The sequence below is a fragment of the Heterocephalus glaber genome, unplaced genomic scaffold (genome assembly GCF_053883595.1).
Source record: "Heterocephalus glaber isolate CG9 unplaced genomic scaffold, H.glaber_assembly_v1.0 deba00001720, whole genome shotgun sequence".
NCBI classification, from domain to species: domain Eukaryota; kingdom Metazoa; phylum Chordata; class Mammalia; order Rodentia; family Bathyergidae; genus Heterocephalus; species Heterocephalus glaber.
This window is the reverse complement of record NW_028258433.1, coordinates 12,132,954-12,156,516: the sequence shown is the minus strand read 5'-3', so window position 1 is coordinate 12,156,516 and position 23,563 is coordinate 12,132,954. Positions and strand designations below refer to the sequence as shown.

General features: G+C 36.5%; 1 protein-coding gene across 1 annotated transcript in view; it reads left to right on the top strand.

The window, feature by feature from the left end:
- The window catches only part of Lhfpl6 (LHFPL tetraspan subfamily member 6), a 259,448-nt gene that overhangs the window by 142,094 nt on the left and 93,791 nt on the right, over positions 1 to 23,563 (top strand). The gene's annotated exons all lie outside the window — the stretch shown is intronic.

Here is a 23,563-nt window from a genome sequence, read left to right as displayed (position 1 = left end):
ATGGTATTTCATTGTGGTTTTAATTTTTGTTTCCCTAATAAAATAATGGTGATAAACATCTTTTCATGCATTTTCCCAATTTATCAAAATAGAAATGTATTTCTGCTATCTTATATCAGCTTTTTACAGATTTGAAAATAAAGTTAATTTCTTAAATTCTTAATCATCTTATAAACAAGCCTCTGAATTTTCCAAGAGCAAATACATTTTTCTCCAAAAGGGCTCAGTATTCTGCAAGGCTCCACATTGTTCCCTGGAAAATTTAGCTCAGGTTTGTTAAAAACTCTTTTCTTAAGAAACCCCCCATGTATTTGTAGGTCCAAATACGTTTGCAGGCACTCTTGCCCTCAGGAAGCTTGGTTCCTTTTCTTGATTGCTGCTAGACTGTTCCTCTTTCCTTGTTAGCCATGCTGAGCAACACACTGCAGCTTTTATCATTTTTGGCCTCTGGCAGACAAAACTAAATCAATATATTTACATTCTATCTAGTGTTTAGGAGATGATTTTGTCGACTTCAGGAGCCTGTGTATGTACTCTTACAATATGACTCATCTGAATTGTAATCAAATTTCTACTATTTCTTTATTTTTCATATGTGTTCTGTTCATTTAACAGTAACTGTGTTTCTGTGACTTTCATGTGGTTAGAAAAACAACTTTCCGTCTCTGCTCTCTCATGTGGTAATCTTATTTGCCACCGATGCCTCGAGCAGGTGAAGTAACTGCTTCGTAACTCTTGATAAATGCATTAGAGCTACCTGGAGAAGTAACTACAGACTTAAAACCCTTTTCCCCCAGTGAAATAAAATTAGGTTATGGTTCTTATAAACCATCTTTCTTCCTCAGGCTTCTGAGTCATTCTCATTGCTGCTGTGATAAGCATGTCCGCTTTCTCTAGAATGAATGAAATTCTTGGGAATGTAGAATACATTTCATTATTTTTGACAAAATAGAAAAAAGAGCTTCATTATTTGAATAATAGAAGCATTGATGATGTATGAAAACAATGTCACATCGTTTTCCTTTTGAAAGGAAGAGTAAATTTTTATATTCAGTTATTTCAGAGCATGCAGTAGAAATGTCAACTTTTCTACTTCCTGAATCCTTGGATGACTAACCCAGATTGCAGTTTGTGGTGAGCCACTTGCTGCTGCTGCTGCTGCTGCTGCTGCTGTTGCTGCTGCTGCTGTTGCTGCTGCTGCTGCTGACATTTGCAGCCACTCCAGGTGGCCTGCTCTTGTTTGCTCTGGGTACTTAGTAAATGTTATTACATGATTTAGACTTTAAAGTGCTGAAAATCACTTGACTCTTACTCCAGACTCTCCAAAGTGACAATAATAAAAAGAAAAAAGAAGGGACAGTCTACAATAATACTACAGAAACATTTATTTTTCCAAATTAATTTAAATGGCAACAATTATATGCATTGAGACCTATGCGAAAAAATATTCTATCTTCACTCTTTAAATAGTATCACTAAGATGCCGGAATGATGAATATGTGTAAAAATTCATTCATCCTATTGACAATAGGCAGTTCTTTTAAAGTGTTAATGTAGTCAGATGATACTAAAATGAAATTACTGAAAGACTTTAAGCACCACACTTTAAATAAGCCCAACTCTTACCCAGGAATCCCTTGACTACAATTCTTACAAAAACATTATAGAGAGAAGTGAGTGTCACTAACCTAGAAGATCATATGGTGTTACATTATGTTTTAAAGCATCAACTACAGATTTCAATGTTCTTAGTTTAATTTTGGTAGGTTCTTAACTTGTTCTGCAGAGATATTGTAACTTATAATAAAGACATATTGGAAGGTGATAATCATAGCTTGAGAATCTAAGTTTTTGATTATCCACAGGGATGGAAGTACGTAGATTGGACCATTCAAGACAGTGTTTGATTCTGAAATCAATTGTGTTTGTCTGGGGGATGCAGTATGAGAATTCCCTGGACGTACATTAGGCAAGCAAGCACATAGAGCCCTGCAGAACTGCTGTGCCTGACCTTATTTTAGGCTTCTTCTGGTTCCCTCAGGTGGTTGATAACCTAGTTATTAAGGAAAAAGATAGATTTTTCTTTCCATTAAACTTTTCATACACATGGCTGGCTTGTTGAGTTCTTTCTTCAGTTGTGGTAAAGATGATGAGATAGTCTGTCTTCTGCAACTCATAGCTGTGGTGTTGAATTAAAGATCAGATGAACAGACTGCCTCTCTAGGGAAGGGAAAGGACTCATTTCAGGTTAGGTAGCTACTGGTGTGACAGAAGTAGAAATCCTCCATTATCCATGGGATGGCCTGATTTTCAGTTGTCTTCTTTGTATATCAGTTTCTATTCCATAACAAGATAAGAATACTTGCCTTCCCAATGTCAAATATTTTAATGAAAATCAAATGGTATTATTAACATATTTTTTTAAAAAATATAAGCAGTATACAGACATGATACATAAAAGTTATTTGCTTTTTAAGATAAAAGTTTTGTATCCTTAGGTGAAAGGCAATGCATACATTTAAGTATCCATCCTGATATACTCAAAAGCTTTCTTACAATAACAATACAGGTACTACCTCATCCTAAAATTGCTGTAGTCTAATCTTTCTTAATTTGCCTGATGCTGCCCTTTTGTGCATGCATGCACATTCAATGATATGTTGCTTAGATTTTTATTTGAATAAATTCACCTGTTTATGCCACAATCACCATGTGATGACTTGAATGCCATCACTTGAAGTAAAGCCAGTGAAAAATGTATTCTCTCAGGTAGAAGAATGACTCAACTCTCGGGGAGAAGGCTAAATGAAGAATGGCCCTGTGTATTTCTCTGCCCAGTGTAGTAGATGGGGGAAGTCAGCAGGCTTTTCTTTATCCCAAGAATCCATAAAAAGCTTGTAAAGGTCAGGATTCCAGGGAGACCTCTTTGTTCCTTGCATCTCAGTTTTCCCCAGGCTTCCTCTACATTTATTGCCATTTTGTTGCAATAAGGTCACACTCTCTGGGGAGAGGAAACTGGGACAGATGGACAATCCTGAAGAGTGGATCAGGAGGATAAGAACAAGGCCAGTGAGGCAAACAGTGAACATCACAAAGGGAAAAGAAACCTAAAATGTCTTTTGTTTTAATTGAATGGTTGTCACAGTTAATACAATCAGTGGATATGTCTGTGTTTAATGTCTCCTGTCTGTATGCATTGGTCATTATTCTTGCTGTTCTTCCTTGAACTTGTATTATACTCTTTGTCTCAACTTCAGTATCTGAATGAGAGACTTAAAGAGGTTGTAGAAGATGGTTGGGCACCGTGGACCATCATAATGAGCTATATTAAAGAGTCCTGCACAGAGTCCTCCTGTCACCCCACACTGCCACAATCATGTGGCACAGCACTGGTGTTTGTACAGAAGCCAAGAAGCGTATCCCCACTGTTTTACTTCAGATTTTAAGAACATTATTATAATTTTGACAATTATGTTTTTATATCTGTGTTAACCAATATGTGTGACTCTCCTTTGTCTTCTCTAAATTGACAGTAGTAGTTCTGAAGATGGCAGTTTCTATCAAAACTGGAGCTGACTGGCTTAGTACGTAAGAGTTTCTCTTTGAAAGGCAAGCGTTTCAAATATGAAGTTCTGTTTGCACTCTGAAATCTGGGAAGGCTGATGATTATTTTTCAGAGCAATTGGCTGGGTCGATTTTCTTTTCTCTGTGAAGCTTTGTCAGGATTAAACCTCAGGTGCCCTGTGGATTGCCTCACTTCCCTTCTCTCCAGCCCCGTGGGGAGTGGGGCACCAGCTGGTGTCATTCTGTTGACCTCTTTTATGCTGTCTGTCTTATACTACTGTTTTTCCTTTCTAACTTGGTGTGGCTGTACATAACAAATTTTCTGTAGAAAGCTTTTGTGCCTTTAATTTGCAGGGGTCCTCATGGGGCTTCATGAAGCCCGTGTTCATTCAGTTCATGATCCTGGACCAAAAATATTTTTAAAGCCCATTTAGTCTCAAAAGAGCAGTACACACATACATATATTTACGTAGTTCTATGTTCTGCCTTCTATTTCTATTTATAAACATTCTTAGATAGGATTTTTCTCCCAAAAGCAGAAATAACTTGAATATACTTGAATCCGTAGGAACATTACTGAAGAGTGTAGTTTGATAAAACTTTTAAAACTAGAAAAACAAAACCTGTACTTAACTGTACTTTATGAGACTTACTGGAACAGAACATTAGTAGTAGAGGCATGTGCTGATAGGACATGAAAAAAAAAACCAGTCTTTCCATGCTTGGTGCTAAACAGCTTTTGTATATTTTCAAAATGTACTACTTTCATCTTCTGAATAATTTACATTAAATATAAAACAAGCTTCTTTAATGGTCTACAAGTAGTGCAAGTATTTTGTATAGTGGCTTTTGGGATCAGTTTTGTCCCTTTGGCTACGTTATATAATAGAGTGAATGCGGGTCAGTTATTAGAAAAGATTATCAATGATTATAAATCCTGATCTTCTTAAACCAAAAGCATACACTCAATTTAGGAATAAATTTACTTATAATAAAACCACCTTTTGTATATCAGTCACCGTAGAATAAAAGAACTTTAGGCTTTTATTTTACATCAAAAATATAAACAGATTTCACAATTTCTTCCATTGCCTCTACAAATTATATTTAACTCCTTTTTCTCTCTGCTAAGCAAACCAACAAAATGGATCTCACACCTGGGAGAAAAGCCTGATAATTTCCACTTCAGTTTTGGTGCACATTTCCTAAGCAAGCCACTAGTATTTATACCCTGTTATTCTGGGCAGTAAAAATAAAATACTACACAATATTAGTGTGAGTTAGAATTCAACTTCTCTTGATAAATTTGTGGTAATTTGGGGGTCCTAATACATGAATTTTCAAATATCAGTGTTTTTATTAGTGTGTGTGTGCGGTACATAATGATTACATTTATCCTGGAGAGCTGGGACCTGTGCGTAGCACGTCTTAACTCTCCTTTCGTCCCCTGGCCCTCCCATCCCTACTTGCTCCTTCCAGCTCTTGCTCCCCTCACCATTTGCAAAAGCTCTGTTTCCATTTTTTCCTTCAGTTCTTCATCCTTTTCCCCTCCCTCTCAGTTCAAGTCAGAGTTCTCACTGTCTAGTACACTGTATACTTACATTTGAAGCTAATTTTGTAATTGGGCTCTGTATAATATAGTATGAAGAAATATATACCATATTGTTTTAAAATATACAATATTAGCACTATATGAATGACTGCTTTGGGCCTATAAAAATAGTGTTCACTTAGGGCAAACTTACTTGGAAGCCATTCTTTAATGGCTGAAATCAAGAAGGCACTACTGCTGGGTATACTAGCAGCATTAATCAGCTTGAAGTTCTTAAGATCTAAATATCTCTCAATAGGAAGACATATAGAGATAGAGTCTTCTGCTATGAGTATGTGTAGCTCAACAGCTAGCTCAACAGCTACCCACCTGCACACGCACATACACATAAATGCATATATTGTTTTGGGCCTTTTAAGTGGAAAGCTTTCTAAAATGAACTCGTTTAAATGATCACAGTAAGTCAAATGAGTCAGACATCAAAATGAACTTCAGTTCTTTCACCATGCATCCAATACCACAATGCCAGCGGGGCCTTTTGAGTTTGTGTTGGATGCTATTCCTCTCTCCCCAGAATACTGTATTGTGCTTTTAAAGCTTGTGTTAGTTTTAATGGATTGTTTATTTTCTCCACTATCGTTGGCCATCATATCCCGGCTCTCATAAGTTCTATTGCAAGTCCTAACCCGCATTTATTCATTACCTCTGACATTCTCTGGATTTAGAAAATAGGTCACCAAGCTTGTAATATTTTTAGGTAAAGCATAGAAGTAAAAATCTTAGAACTTGATGGTGTGAGTTTTTCCTCCAAAATATAATAGGCAGTTTTATCACTTGACTTCCGTGACATGACTCATTGATCTCAGTTATGATCCAAAAGATGAGATTTCTACATAAATATCTGTAGATAAGTAATATGTCACAATTAGGAAGCAGAATCAGGTAAATCTGATACAGAGCTGATGGAAGTTACCAAATTATTCAATTTTAACTTGAAATTCCTTTTGTTTCTTTTTCATGTCAGCATTATTGAGCTCTTGACCATTGACCTTGTGTAGAGTTGGCAATTGTACCATGAATATTGTTATTACCTTTAGGTCAGCATAATACCACCCAAATGTCAGTGAAGGATCCAGTGGTACCCTCAATAATGAAATCTTCACTGCTTGGATAATTTGGTTCATTATATATCTAATATTCTGCCCTTTGAAAAATTTCATCATATAAATTAAAGGTGGGGTAATGTGTTGCATACATTTAGGCTCATTTTTAAATCTTATCTTTCAGTTGAATGTTAACCATTTCACAGTCATGATATTTTTTAAATGGTAAAACTTATGAATAAAACTGAGTTTGGTGGTTATATGTCTGTAACTCTACTACTCAGAAGACTGAAACAGCCTGTACTACATAGAATGACCTGTCTCAATCTCTAAAGAAAAAGTAAATCAATTTTTAAAATAATTTTAGAAAAATCAAAATGATGGCAACCTTGGAAAAAATGTTTTTCCCATCAACATTTTTCCATCATTCTTAATATCATGTCCATCTACACTATGGACCCCATGACACATTAGAAAGTATTGATTATAACTCTAAACTTTTATAACTGTATAAGCAAGATCTACTTTATTAATTCATCTGATTTAGAATTGGGTGTCAGTTTATTAGGTCTGCCAGCTAAATACTTTTCACATATATGAAGTGTGATCAAAAATATAATGAATGTTTACATTTTTTAAAGTTTATTACAATAAAAGACACATGGCCATTGGTTTTCTTCAAAATACTCCCCCTTGCTTTGAACACACTTATTTCATCATTTTTGCCATTTTCTGAAGCATTTCTAGAAGTTCTCTTTCATGAATGTCTTTTGATTGTGATGTCATGGCTTCACCGAGTCAGTTTTGGGAGGTATGGGGACACTGAGATCAGATGATTTACGATGCATCTGTTCAAATAGTTTTTCAAGCTTCTAATTTATCAAGTTTCCACAAAACTCCTTTCATTGTAAATCTAATCCTATTAGGTTTTTTCTCCTTAAAATAGATCATTACTTTTCTTTTTTTCCTGAAATAAACACATTAAGGAATCCATTATAGTCTTCCAGTAAATGGTTTCTTTTATAGATATATTAAGTATTTTTGAAGTGATCTTGTTGGATTAACATCAGAAAATGAATAGAATATTTCCACTTTCTGGATTTAGTGTTCTCTCATGAATGATGGCTTGAATAGCTGAAACTTCCATTAAAAAAGAATTATCACCATATGATTTCTTTTAGTAAGGCTTTCTGATATCTAAATCTAGAGCTGCCACCAGCCATGAAAAGGATCATATTAAGTTTTAGATTATTTACAGGACATAAAAGTAGATATATTAGAAAGAACAATAATTTCCATTGTGTCTAATGCCTGGCCTTATTTCCATAATTATAAAATTTATCCAATGTACCAGATTCTTTAGATAACGTGATTCTTGCCTCTTCAAAACTACACTTCCCTGTTTTGCTCCCTTCTGTATATTCTTGATAAATAAATGTGCACAGCACAGTACAGGCAGGGATCCCACGTTGGAGCAAGTTGAATTCCCAAAGTGTATTTGGAGCTCATAATGCTATCATATGATATTTAGGAAATAATGCAAGCAGACAGAGCCTATTTAACTTAAAATATACCCCAAAGAATAATGGCTGTATAACAATCATTTTGGAGAACTATGTTTCTATGAAGAGTCAGGCTTCCAAATTAAGGACAACCAGCACATTTGTTCTCACTTCAACTTTGAGGTCTGTGCCCTCTTACTATTCCAGGGAAGTGGGGAGAAACTGCCACATTTCTGAATGTGTGACTGCTGAGCCCTGAAAGCGATAGTGAGATTAAGGATTTGAGAATAAGATGGTACAAATATTCTGAGTCAAGAGATTAGAATGAAGATAGGAAATGATGTGAAGGAGCTGACTGAGGGAGAAGGAAAGGAAGAGTAGCTCCATGAAAGTTCCTTCCTCCTCTTTCATTCTTCTTTCCTCTCTTCTTTTTGTTTCCTTCTGTTCCTTTTAAAGTTACTGACAGTTTATGGAGCGTAGAACAGAGCTCTAACCTAAATACTGCACTACATGGAGGAAGTAACTCCCTCTAATTGCTTCCTTGTTCCTCTCCTTCCCTGGTGGAACCCAGCCCTTGAGTGACATTGGTTTGGGTGGGAAGAGGGTGGGTGGGTGAGACTGAGCATGACGTGCAGAACATGCTGTATGTGTTGTTGAAGAGGCCTGAAGTCCAGTAGTAACAGACCACAGAAAGGGGATTCCTTTGCCTGTGCTCTGTGGGCTTGCAGATTTCATCAGTTTTAAATGTGGTATTGTTGCTTTTCATTTAGGATACTCAATATCTTTCAAGGAATTCTCTCCAACTCAAGAATTCTGGGCCTGATTTTGTCTATGCAATGGAGTTTGATAAATCTGATTAAAAATCAATAGTCCTCAAAAGGCTTCTTTCAAAGGCCTGATTCCTTGAGTTAGAAATATAATTTCCAAAGCAGAAAAGGATATAGCATCATTACTACAAGAGAAAAATACATATAATTTCCCCTTACGAGTTCATCTGCTTTGGTATACTCAAAGGGCTTGCACTGTGCTAAATAGGGCACATTCAAAATCAGTGCTTATTAACTCTGCGCTCCTAAAATGTCAGCTTAGACTTGCAGTTTGAAAAGATTTGGACTCTCATTTGTCCTCTTAATAGTCTGTGGCTAATTAACTGACTTAGTTACAACTCAGCCTCAGAGAGCCTAGGGTCAAGAGTTCAGTTTCCCTGTGGACCAGTTCATCTTCTCTGTTTCATGGTCATTGATTAGCGGCCTAATTCCTATTCAGGTAATTTTCAAAGTTATGTTATTGATTACAGAGGATTGAGTATTGATGGATCAAAGCAAAGCTTCTACCAGCAAAGTTACTGCATATAGTTAATAGGTCAAAATGGCCTGCTGTACAGTCATGAAGCTTGCTGTTGGATGCGTCCTAAATGGGAATCTTAGCTTTGCCACTTTGCTAGAGTACTTTGGGCAGGATATTTCACTTTGCTAAGTCTTAGTGTCTCCATCCATAAAATGGAGATTGAGATGTAACAGTCTCACAAGGAAGTTGTGAAAATTACAGAGATTATGATGTTATCTGTGTCCACAGGCTGGGAATGTGATCCTTGTTTCCACTGGCCCAACTCTCTGGGGATGCTTTCTCAGTGCTGCACATCCAGGGCCTCTTCCGTTCCTCTGCTCTGCAGATGGCATTGGCCCACCCTCATCCACTGTGGTTCATGCAGCTGCTTTCTCCAGCTGTAAACCAGGAGAGGGCAATTTGTTCAGTGAATTCACTTAATAGGACCTTTCAACTAAGTGGTTCTGAGCAGTAAGAGTGACCTGCAGAAGGAGGAGAGTCTCATAGAAATGTACACAAAAGATAAGTAGACTTACTCTGTTGTAGGAAATTGCACTAATAAACCTCAAGCTGGATCTGAATCTCTATATTTCTTTCACTTTATTGAGGACTTCTAGCTAATTATAATCCTAAAGCCATTTTCTCTGAGTCCTAAAGTTTGTGCCCTGAGTAATTACTCTGCTCATTTCCTCATCTGTAAATGTGTTTGTCTCCTAGGATAGGACTGGGTGTAATGGGCACCATAAAGATGTCCTGGCATACAAGTTATAAATAAGATCAATAAAAACATGATGGGATGATGCTTTTTAATTCTCCTTCTAAGATTATTAGCTCTTTTTTTGTGGAGAGAAAAACGTAAATGTGATGATAATTATGACGATCCATCTGTTATACTTAAAGTACCATAGGGGGGAAAAGCCCTAAATTTAAAGCTCTTCTGCAGTATTTTGCCATCTTTTTAGGCTCATTTTGAAGAAACTGTTTCCATTTCAAACAAACTTTGCTGTCCTCCAGGGTTACATGTCTACTTTGCCATTTCAAGAAACTATGTTATTTTGATGGTGCCCTTTCTTTCTTTCTTTCTTTCTTTCTTTCTTTCTTTCTTTCTTTCTTTCTCTCTCTCTCTCTTTCTTTCACTCTTTCTTTTCTTTCTTTTTCTTCCTTCTTTTCTTCCTTTCTTTTTTGTTTGTTTTATTGGCAACAAATGTGTAGGATTTACCAAATATGTACTTAGTGACCATTGAATAATTACTTGATAAGGGCTATTAAATAAACTATGAAGGCACAGAATAGGTAACTATTAACCCCTGAGTACTTATCCAAGTATTTGTCTCTTTCAATACCCCACCTAACAGGGAGTCCAAAGAATATTCTATCCAAAGTTTACTGAAATATGTTCCATATTAAGACTGAGCACTGTCCCAGAAATTTTGGCCACATACAATTTAAAAGTTGGGTGGGGTAACTAATAAGACTCACATTCAGTGCCTCTTGACATATTGAAAAAGTTATTTTCAGTAGGTTTTCATAAAGTCCCAAGTTAACCTCTCTCTAAGTATTGTTAAATCTGCAAGTCCATGTTTTTTCCATTCTATGATCTGATATTATGTGTCCTAAAAATAGAAATTTGCAAATTGTCAGTGTGAAGGGGCTAATGGAAGACCTAGAAACTGTGAACTATGTAAAAGCAAAAAGAAAGAGGGAAAGAGGTCTAAGAGAAGAGAGCAAAAACAAGAGAGGAAGAAAAACGTGAAATGAGGAAGAAAGGAGGAGGAAGGCATTTAAGCCAACTAAGCCAAGCATTGCAGAAGTAAGTGGGACAGCCCTGAACTGTCCTCACCATCACGTTAGGAAATGGAGGTTTAAGAGGGAGACTGTTTTTGAATGGTATCAAGTGATGCAGGGAAATCCCATTTGGTGAGAACTAAGAGAAGGAAAAATTCATAGTATAAGAAAAGAAATTAAGAATAGAATTTCAGAGCACAGAGAACCTCTGAGATCCTCAAATTCAATCATTTGCAGTACAATATAATACACATACATAGAAACCGAGGTGAAGGTAAAGATGCTTGGAGAAAGCCACTCAACCAATGAGCAGGAGAGTCCATCTCCGTTATCTCCTGACTCCTGGCCTGGGGCTTCTGTGTCATGCTGCAGTCTTGGTAGCTACCCAGGGGCCAGACAGAACTTCTAGAACTTTCCAAAGTTTTGGTTAGTCTGATATTTTAATTTGAACATGAATCTTCCTAGAAAGATTCTCCTCACGAGAATCTTTTTTTTAAAATACGGTGTTAGTATTTTTCTTAAATATTGCTCAAGAGCTTCTTATACTGTATAGCTTACACATCATCTCTTAATACTACATAGAAATATATTTCATCATGGGAAATAAAGGGAATATGTGATATGACAGCAATTGAGCACAATGCTTATTGATATACACAATGTACATAATGATTTCATTCATCATGGGCATGCTCTTCTGTAATGTTTAGTCACTACATAAACTTCTGTCAGTAGTCTTCAAGCAGTCTGATCTCAGGACATGTTTACGTGCTTAATAATTATTGAGGACTGAGGCAGGTCTGCACATGCCCTACCGAGGTCGCGAGTTGCTTGGAACACCCCAAATCAGCCTGCTGCAGACAGGCAGGTCTGCGCACACCCTACGGAGGTAGCAGGTTGTGCGGAAGATGCGGAATCAGCCTGGGCCCTGGCAACAATGCACTGGACACCCCCACCCCTGATCCTGTGTACAGCCACCTGGTTCCACACGATGAACACGCAGAGGACACCGAACCACCAGACCAAGGTACTGAGTCCTGGCACTCCCGGCCCAGAGGTAGGGGCTTCTGAGCCGCCGTCCCACTGCTCCTGGTCCAGAGGAAGGGGCTTCCGGGCCACCATCCATCCCACTGCTCCCAGCCCAGAGGAGAGGGCTTTCGGGCCACCATCCCTACCACTGCTCCCTGCCCCTGTCCGACCTCTCCCAGCTCAGAAGAGGTAATCCGTGCAGGCACCAACAGCACCCCCCCCGCCAAGTCGATATGAGAAAACATGTAAATAAGTCTCAAAACCAGACTTTCAGATCACCTTCTGCAACCCCAAAGCAAAATGAGATGAAACACTCTGATACTCAACCACCTGGACCCACTGAACTGGCAACAAAAGGGGATCTGGAAAAAACGAAATCAGAAATAATTTCTCAGATAACAGGAGAAATTGTGCTCCTAGTGCAAGACATGATTAATAAATCTAGAGAGGAGCTGAGGAACATGATGGAATCCCAACATCAGAAACAAATGGAATCCATAAAACAGATGCAAATAGATTTCCAGGACAAGAAAAACTCCACTGAAAGTCTACACAGCAAAATGAGCCAATGTGAGGACAGAATTTCAGATATAGAACATAAAATTGCAATTAATGACCAGGAAAAGAAAAATTGCTTCAAAATTAATAAGGGAACATGAGAAATCAATCCAGCAGCTGCTAGATGATGCAAAGAAGAATAACATAAGACTGATTGGAGTCAATGAAGAAACAGGAGAGAGTGGAGATGACATAAAAAAATCTCTTCACAGAAATAATGGCAGAAAACTTGCCAAGCAGATGAAAAGAGCTTGACATACAGATAAGTGAGGTATATACTACTCCAAATAGCCTTGATCAAAAAAAATCTACACATAGACATATAATTGTTAAGATTCCAGAAACCAAACAGAAGAACAAAGTTCTACACGCAGTTAGAGAAAAGAAACAAATCACATACAAAGGAAAGCCCATCAGAATCACAGGAGACTTCTCAACACAAACCACCAAGGCAAGAAGAGCTTGGAGTGACATATTCCAAGCCCTAAAAGAAAATAGCCTCCAACCCAGATTGATGTACCCTGCAAAACTATCTTTCAAAATTGATGGAGAAATAAGATACTTTCATGACAAAGAGCACCTTAGGAACTTTGTGAATACCTAACCAGCACTCCAAAGAATTTTACACAATATCCTAGGGACATTGAGGATTACAACCCTAGGAAACAAGGCAGAATGAACCCATCAGGCATGACAAATTAAATGTAAAAGGGGAGAACCCAACAAAAAGAAAACGTCATGGCAATGAAAAGTCAGTACATTTCAGTTATAACCATCAACGTTAATGGTCTCAATTCACCAATCAAAAGAAATAGACTGGCAGAATGGGTCAAGAGGCAAAATCCAACAATATGCTGCATACAAGAAACACACTTAATTCAAAAGGAAACTCATAAACTGAAAGTTAAAGGGTGGAAAACAGTACTCCATGTGATGGGCACCCCCCAAAAAAGCAGTATAATCTATCTTCTTTGCAGATCAAGGAGATTTCAAACCAACATTGAATAAGAGAGATGAAGAAGGACACTACATCCTTGTAAAGGGAACAATCCAAGAGGAAGAGATGACAATCATAAATATCTATGCATCAAACACTAGTGCACCCAACTATATAGAACAAATACTAACAGACATGAAAAGTCATATATGCACTAATACAACTGTAGTGGGGGACCTCAACACCCCACTGTCACAATTAGATAGATCAACTAGACAAAAAATAAGTCATGAAATGCCAGAACTCAGTCGAACTCTTGAACAAATGAACTTAACAGATGTTTACAGAGTCTTCCACCCCACAAAATCAGAATACACATTCTCCTCAGCTGCACATGGGTCATTCTCCAAAATAGACCACATACTCACACATAGAACATATTTCAGTAATTGGAAAGGAATTGAAGTTATCCTCTGTATATTATCAGACCATAGTGCAATGAAATTGGAGATCCATAGCAAAAGAAACTCAAAAAATTTCATAAACACGTGGAAATTGAACAACACACTTTTGAATAACCAATAGGTCGCAGAGGAAATTGAACAAGAAATCAGACAGTTCCTTCAATTAAATGACAATGACAACACAACATATCGGAATCTATGGGACACAATGAAAGCAGTCTTACGAGGGAAATTCATAGCAGTGAATACGCATATTAGGAAAACAGAAGGAGCCCAATTGAACAACCTGACGTTGGACCTCAAGCTTTTAGAAAAAGAAGAGCAGGACAACCCCAAAGCTCATACAAGGGAGGAAATTATAAAGATCAGAGGAGAAATCAATGCAATGGAGACTAAGAGAATGATAGAAAAAATCAATGAAGCCAAGAGTTGGTTCTTCAAAAGAATCAACAAAATTGACAAACCTTTAGCCAACCTTGTCAGAAAAAGGAAAGAAAAGGCCCAAATCCATGCAATTAGGAATGAAAAGGGTGAAATGACAACAGACCCAGCAGAAATCCAGAGGATCATCAATACCTAACTTCCAGAACCTATACGCCAGTAAGATGGACAACACAGAAGAAATGGACAGATTCCTAGATACATATGAATTACCAAAGTTGAAAGAAGAAGACCTAAAAATTCTGAACAACCCAATATCAACCAATGAAATTGAAAATGTAATTAAAAACTTACCAACTAAGAAAATCCCGGGCCCTGATGGCTTCATGGCTGAATTCTACAAGACATTTAGAGAGGAACTACTGCCACTACTGTTTAAACTCTTCAATGAAATTGGAAGGGAAGCAATACTCCCAAATTCATTCCTGGAAGCAAGCATCACCTTGATCCCCAAAGCACAGAGAGACCCAACCGAAAAGGAGAACTATAGACCAATCTCACTAATGAACATAGATGCAAAAATCCTTAATAAGATAATGGCAAACAGAATGCAGAAGATCATCAAGAAGATCATACACCCTGATCAAGTGGGATTCATCCCAGGGATGCAGGGGTGGTTCAATATACGCAAATCAATCAATGTAATACACTATATCAACGGAGCCAAGGACAGAAACCGTATGATTATCTCCATAGACTCAGAAAAAGCATTTGACAAAATCCAACATGCATTTATGATAAAAACCCTCCAAAAAATTGTAATAGATGGTCTCTACCTCAAACTGATAAAAGCCATCTATGAAAAACCAACAGCCAATATCATACTAAATGGTCAAAAACTGAAATCCTTCACACTAAAATCAGAAACAAGGCAAGGATGTCCACTATCACCACTCTTGTTCAGTATAGTTCTGGAAACATTAGCCATGGCAATTAGACAAGAGAAAGAAATAAAAGGAATAAAGATAGGAAATGAAGAAGTCAAATTGTCATTATTTGCAGATGACATGATACTCTATATAGAAGACCCCAAGAATTCCACCAAAAGTCTTCTAGACTTAATAACCAAATTCAGTCAATAGCTGGTTACAAGGTCAACACACAAAAATCAATAGCTTTCCTCTGCACGAACAACAGACTCACTGAGAGAGAAATAGGGCAAATAATTCCTTTCACAGTAGCATCCAAATAACTGAAATACCTAGGAATCAAGCTAACAAAAGAAATCAAAGACCTCTTCTCTGAAAGCTATGGCACTCTGAAAAGAGGGATTGAAGTTGATATCAGAAAATGGACAGACATCCCCTGCTCCTGGGTAGGAAGGATTCATGTAGTGAAAATGGCCATACTTCCAAAACTGCTATATAGATTTAATGCAATTCCAATTGAGATCCCAGCAGCATACTTCATAGACCTTGAGAAAACTATCCAAAAATTCATTTGGAACAAGAAGAGACCCAGAATAGCAAAAGCAATTCTAGGTGACAGAGACATGGCAGCGGGTATCACAATCCCCAACTTGCAACTATGGTACAAAGCTACTGTAATAAAGACAGCATGGTACTGGCAAAGAAACAGACTCGAGGACCAGTGGAACAGATTAGAAGATGCAGAAACAATGCCAGACACATTCAGCCATCTCATCTTCGACAAAGGAGCCAAACACCCTCACTGGAGGAAAGATAGCCTCTTTAATAAATGGTGCTGGAAAAATTGGGTTTCAACTTGCCAAAGATTAAAACTAGAGCTATATCTCTCAACATGCACTAAACTAAAATCAAAATGGATTAAAGATCTAAATATTAAAATAGAAGCTCTGAACCAGTTGGAACAGAGATTAGGTAGAACCCTTGAAGACATCGGTGTAGGAAAAGATTTTATGAACAAAACCTCAGTTGCCCATGAACTAGCATAAACAACCAACAAATGGGATCTCTTCTTATTAAAAAGCTTCTGCACAGCAAGAGAGATCACCAGCAGTGTGAAGAGACAACCCACAATGTGGGAAAAAAATCTTCACCTGCTCTTCCTCAGACAAAGGTTTACTATCTCGAATCTATAAAGAACTTAAAAAGATCCGACCTCCCAAATTTAAAGACCCAATCTGAAAATGGGCATCTGAAATGACAGACATTTCTCAGACAAAGAAATAGAAATAGCAAGTAAATACATAAAAAAATGTTCAACATCACTGGTCATTCGAGAGATGCAAATGATAGCAACACTGAGATTCCACTTCACTCTACAAAGAATGGCTGCTATCATGACATCAACTAATAACAAATGCTGGTGGGGCTGTGGGGAAAGAGGAACCCTGCTCCACTGCTGGTGGGAGTGTAGACTGGTGCAACCACTGTGGAAATCAGTATGGAGATACCTCAAAGAACTAGGACTGGAAGTCCCATTTGACCCCACTATTCCACTGCTGGGGATCTTCCCCAAAGAATTGAAAGAATCATACCACAGTGATATATGTGCACCCGTGTTCATAGCAGCACAGTTTGTGATAGCTAAAACTTGGAAACAACACAAATGCCCATCAACTGGAGACTGGATAAAGAAAATGTTTGGTTTTTTTAATAAAATGGAGTACTACTCAGCCATAAAAAATGAGAAATTGGAGACATTTATACCTAAGTGGATGCACATTGAGGCGATACTCTTAAGTGAAATAAATAAGACACACATGTGTAAATACCGAATAGTTTCTCTGGTGTGAGAAACTGAAAGTGTAAATAAGGACTAAAATGTATAATAGGTAATGTGAAATAGGAAGGAAAAGGGTAAAGGGGATGGAAGTGCCAGGGCTAAGGAAAAGGATCGAAGGGAATGGGATTAATTTGAGAAAATGAAAAAATAGGAACAAAATCTTTGTAAATAGGGAGGACTGGAGGGGTTGAAGGGAGGGCTGGGCAAGGGTGAAAAATAAGAACCAAGAGTGATTATGTAAAGGTGCAAATTTCCAATGATGAATGTCATTATATTGTATACCTAAAATGTACCAATGATTAGAATGTATGATCGATAATGCAAAATAGGAAGAAAAGGTCCAAAGGGGTAGGGGCAGTGGGAGGGGCAGGTGGAAGGACAGAAGGGAAAGGAAAAATGATGAGAAATGGAAAAATTGGAAATAAAGTCTTTGTAAATAGGGAAGCGTGGGTGGGGTGAAGGGAGGGCTAGGAATGGGGAAAAATAAGAACCAAGATTCATTATGTAAAGGTACAATTCTCAAGGAGAAATGTAATTGTGTTGTATACCTAAAAAGTACCAATAAAAGAATTTAACAAAAAAAAAAATTTATTGAGTACTCCAAAGTACTCTTGTTTACACGTGTGATCGCTATTAATATTTACCCATGTAAAAATTAAAACTAAGAAAACTTTAACATGCTTATTAATTTAAATAATATTAGATCCAATATATGTTAATGCACATAAATTTTCCAAATAAAAAATAGTTAATGACATTGTTGTATAATTTTTGTAAACATTGTATCTTTTACATTTGTCTGGTTTAAGAGAAGATAGCTAATTTCTCATGTCCCCACTCAATCTATTGTAATGTTTTTTGATTGCATGTATGCACAAAATTCAGACTCACAAACATTTAATTGTAAAAGACAGCAGTATTTTAATAGCATTTATCAATAATTATAGATATTATTCTTTGATATGACTCTGAAACTTGACCAGTGTTTGTTCCTTAAAGGTTATTTGAGGTGTAGAATCTATGAACTCCCATATCCTATTAGATATGTAGTAACACACACATATACACTTACTAAATCCATCATCCTAGCTTGTCTATAAATGGAACCTTTATCCAGCATAATTTTATAACATCATAAATTAGCCACTTGGAAAAATATTCATTTACTGAGTTGTGTAGATTCTCCAAATATTGAGATATATCACTTTATAATATATAAAAATTATATTTATCAATTTCACTAATGATCTCTTCTGAAAGGTCTTTATTGAAAAGCTGCCAGGCAACCGTGACAGAAACAGTGTTTCAAAAATTATTTTTGCTTGACAGTGCATATTTTATTGCTGGCAACAAATAATTGTCAACACTAGCTCATCTTCCTTGTTATAGAGGAAACATTTGCCAAATACTAAAGTCTGAACAACAATACTTTGTCATTTCTTGTTTCAAGTAAAAATGTTCCGGGGAAAAAACTGACTCTAGTTCAGCATGAAACTTAAAAATCCACTGCACAAGTGTTTTATGCCAAGGCAGCTATCATATTTCTTTGTAAATACTTCCCGTTTTATCAAACAATATTAGAAACATATGCAGTCCAAGATTTATAGTAATAAAATTAATTTTTACTTCATGAAAGACATTTGTAAGGACTCTGGAATGTTTCCTCTCTTGTAAGTGGGTGGTAGAAGACTACTTGGCTAGTAGTACAGTTTGATGTTACTACCTAGACTAATGTGAAGGAACCTGCAATTTTATTTGCCATTAAGTTTGTACAATCAGTGCAAATAAAAGCACATTTTAGTGTGATTATGAAAGCAAGTTTGTCCACAGACTGTACTTTGAAAATCACAGCATTACACTGAAATTTCACATTTAATTCTATCTTTCCTGTTTGGTGTGGGGGTATGGTCCATTTAAGTTATTTTTAGAACTTTAAAGATCTTGAAATATATTACTCAAATTTCAATTGCTATATTCAAACAAAACACTTTTCAGAACTTTTGAGTCTTATTACCACATTGTGCTTTAGAAAGTTAACACATATAATGGTGTGTTTTATTTTCATATGATTTTTCAGTGCCAATGTACAGTTTCCATGCTTAGAAACAATTTAAATTGACACCAAAATTCTGAACATATTTGTGTCCATTTGACTACTGTATAATATGCAAAGAAAAAAATGGCATTGAAATCATGCTATGAGTCCTTGGTAGGGAAAGTGTCAGAGCAGAAAGCATGGATTCTGGAATTGGAATCCTCATGTTGTCTTTATGTACTTATTAGTTCTGTGACTCTGGACAAGTCATTTTATTACTCAGTGCCTTTGTCTATAAAATTTAAATAATGGTGGAGTTTATCACAAAGATGTTGTAGAGGTTAAATGAGATGATTTGCAGACAGTGCCTGATAAGTATTCCCATCTTGTAGGTGTTCAATAGGTGGAAGCTGTTGTGTTTTTACTAATGGCATGAGAAAGCTTTCTTTGAGTCCAGCGTTGTGGCCAAGAAGTCTCTGTATAGATTTATAGCTACCTTGGAGCATTAAAATTAAACAATCCATTGGTAGATTTGATGGCAGAATCTGAGATAAGAAACTGGAATCTAAAAGCCTGATATGCATGTCTGTGAGTCACCAAAACAGAAAGGATGCCTCAAATAGGTTTATAGAGGCCAGGACACAGTGGTAGGAAGATAATAGATTAAAGAGAGTAAACAAAATATATTTAATCCCAAAGGAGGCCCTGGTGACTGCTAAAGTATTACAGTTCTTTGTGGTTATGAGAGCTGGTTTATAGGCAAGAGTGGGACATTGGGAACTCTTTTACTTCTAGGCTTAGTAAAAATTTTCTTACCAGCATGACAACTTTGAGCAACAGTCACAACTTCTAATTTCTATACATCTAAGGTCACTCACTTGTACTTAACTTGCTCATTTTGTTATTATCTCTGGTGTCATATTGGATTTTTGGTAATAATTGCTTTTCATTGAATTGGCACTAATTTTTTCTCTGAGGTCTTCTGTACAGAACACTGACTTTTGGACAGATGTGCATGACAAGATGTTTAAAACCTTGTCAGTAGTTCCCCCAGCTCAGTTGCTGCTTTTTGCTATTTATTGAGGACTCCTTAAGATGATGAATCATTAAAGGATTGTATATATTTCATTCCTTTTACATTATACATAGTGCGTTAAATACAGACTTGTACATGCACACCCAGAATGCACTGTGGATACTACGTAAATTCATAAGGATGAGCTAACTAAAGGAATAAGTATGGTTGCAGATGATATCCAAGGACTGACCCATGAGCTTCAGGGCATTACAAAGGTAGCAGGCTGGGGTGATAAGATGGAATGAGCCATTGCTCCAGGAAGGCATGGACAATGCTCTTGCATGGTGCAAAGAGGGCATAGTGTCCTGTAAGCCAAGCAAAGGAACATGCTTTCAGGACTCAATGATCACCCATTTAAAATGCTTTAGGAACGTAAAATATAATGAGAATTGACAATTGACCGTAGGATTTAACATGATAGAAAAAGTTGGTGACTTGGGCAAAAAGTTGTTTCAGTGGAGTAATAGAAATAAGTTCCAAAGTGAAGCAGGTACAAAAGAGGAGGGGAAAAAGTTTGAAGACAGCAAGTGTACACACCATTCTTTTGAGGAATTTTGTAATAAGAGAAGCAGAATGATCAATACCAATAGTCACATTCAATACAAATGGTTGAATATTGATATTAACAACTCAATACCAGAAATCACATTAAATACAAATACAAGGCAAAGATTATCAGGCTGGATAAAAATGTAAGATCCAGTTGTATGGAGCCTAAAGAAAACATATTTTAAACTTAAGGGCACACATTAGTTACAATAAAAGTTGGGAAAATACATACCATGCTAACAATATTCAGAGTAGACTGGAGTGGCTATACTACTAGAAAACAAAGTAGATTGCATGTAAAATATCATCAAGGAGCAAGAAGATCATTTCAGTGATAGAAAAATCAATTTATCAGGATATGAAATAATCTTAAATATTTGTGTACCTAATAATAGAGCTTCAAAATACATGAAGCCAGCTGGGGAGTTAGCTCAGTGGTCCCACCACCTACCTTGCAAGTGCAAGGTCCTGAGTGTGATCCCTGGTACCAAAAAAAATAAAAATAAATGAGGCCCAAACTGTTAGAAGCAAAAGGAAAAATAGAGAATCCACAGTTATAGTGAGAGATTTCAATAGTCCCTTCTTGCTAATTGATAAAAAAATTGGAAACCAAGTGAGGAAACATTTGAATATCATTTTCAGTCAACTTGACATAACCGACATTTGCAGAACACTCCACTGAACTACAACAGAATACTCATTTTGTTCAAGTGCCAAATGAACATTTGCCCAGTAAGACCATATTACAGGTCATAAAATAAATCTAAATAAATGTTAAAAGTGTCAAATTATATAATATGTGTTCTATCAGAATTAAACTAATATCAAAATAAAGCATAAAAAACTATCTACAATTAGCATTTTTTGAAAACTAAGACATTTTTAAATAACCTATGAGACGAAGTCAAAACAGAAATTAGCATTTTTAACTGAATGAAAATAAAGACAAATGTAGGAAAATCTGTGGACTGCTGCTACAACAATATTTAGAGTGAAATTTACTCTAAACAGATATCATCTATTAGGATAGAAATGTCTTAAATCATTGACCTCTACTTCTATATCATTCTTAATGATGAAGGACTGAATGTTTTCTCTGAAGGATATTAGTTGCCGATTTCATTTAATATTGCTGAACTGGAGGTTCTAACCAGTACAAGGCAGGAAAAAGAAACAAAATCATGGGGGGCTGGGGATTTAGCTCAGTGGTTTCGCTGCCTGCTGAGCAAGCACAAGGACCCGAGTTTGATCCCCGGTACCAAAAAAAAAAAGAAACAAAATCATTCATATTACAAAGGAAGAGGGAAACTGTCTTTATTCTCAAATATCATGAAAGACTGATTTTCCATGTAGAAAATCAAAGTAGACTGCCTCAAAAAGCTTCTTGAACTAATAAATGAATTTAGCAAAGTTTCTGAATGTAACATACCTTTAGAAAAATTCAGTGTATTTTCATATATTAACAATGAACACATATATGGATTTTTTAGAAAGATACAAAGGCAATTCAGTGGACAAACAATAATTTTATCAACAAGTATCACTGGAACAGTTGCATATTCATATCCAATAAAGTTAACTTTGATCCATATTTCCTACGGTATCCAAAAATTAACTCAAGATTGGTAAACATCTTATTTAAGATTCCAGAAACACAACATACGAACAAACTTCTACAAGCAGTCAGAGAAAAGAAACAAATCACATACAAAGGAAAGCCCATCAGAATCACAGCAGACTTCTCAACACAAACCTTCAAGCAAGAAGAGTTTGGAGTGATGTATTTCTAGCCCTAAAGGAAAACAGCCTCCAACCCAGATTGATGTACCTTGCAAAATTATCTTTCAAAATTGATGGAGAAATAAGATACTTTAACAACAAAGAGCACCTTAGGAACTTCATGAATACCAAACAAGCACTCCAAAATATTTTAGAAAATATCCTAGGAAAAGACAATGAGGGTCACAACCCCAGGAAATCCAGCAGAATGAATCCATCAGGCACGACAAGAAATTAAACGCAAAGGGGGAGAATCCAACAAAAAGAAAAGGTAATGACAAGGATCAGTCAATACATAGCAGTTATAACCATCAATGTTAATGATCTCAATTCACCAGTCAAAAGAAATAGACTGGCAGAATGGGTCAAGAAGCAAGATCCAACAATTTGCTGCATACAAGAAACACACTTAATTCAAAGAGTAACTCATGGACTGAAAGTTAAAGGATGGAAAACAATATTCCATGCAACAGGAACCTGAAAAAAAGCAGGAGTAGCTATTCTCTTAGCAGAATAAGTGAATTTCAAACCAACATTGATTAAGAGAGACAAAGAAGGACACTGCATCCTTGTACAGTGAACAATCCAAGAAGAAGAGATGACAATCATAAATATATATGCACCAAACACTAGTGTGCCCAACTATATAAAACAAATACTAGTGGACATGAAAGCACTCATACAGTAGTACTGGGGGACCTCAATACCCCACTGTCACAAATAGATGGATCAACTAGACAAAAAATAAACAACAAAATACTAGAACTCAAACTCTTGAGCAAGTGATCTTAACAGATGTTTACAGAGTCTTCTATCCCACAAAATCAGAATACACATTCTTTTCAGCTGTAAATGGGTCATTCTCCAAAACAGACCACATACTTGCTGATCATACTTATTTAAGTAAGTGCAAAGGAATTGAAGTTATCCCCTGTATATTATCAGACCATAGTGTGATAAATTGGAGATCAATAGCAAAAGAAACTGCAAGAATTTCATAAACACTTGGAAATTGAACAACACACTTCTGAAATACCAATGGGTCATAGAGGAAATTAAAGAAGAAATCGGGCAGTTCCTAAAATTAAATGACAATGACAATACAACATATCAGAGTCTATGGGGCAAAGAGAAAGCAGTCTTAACAAGGAA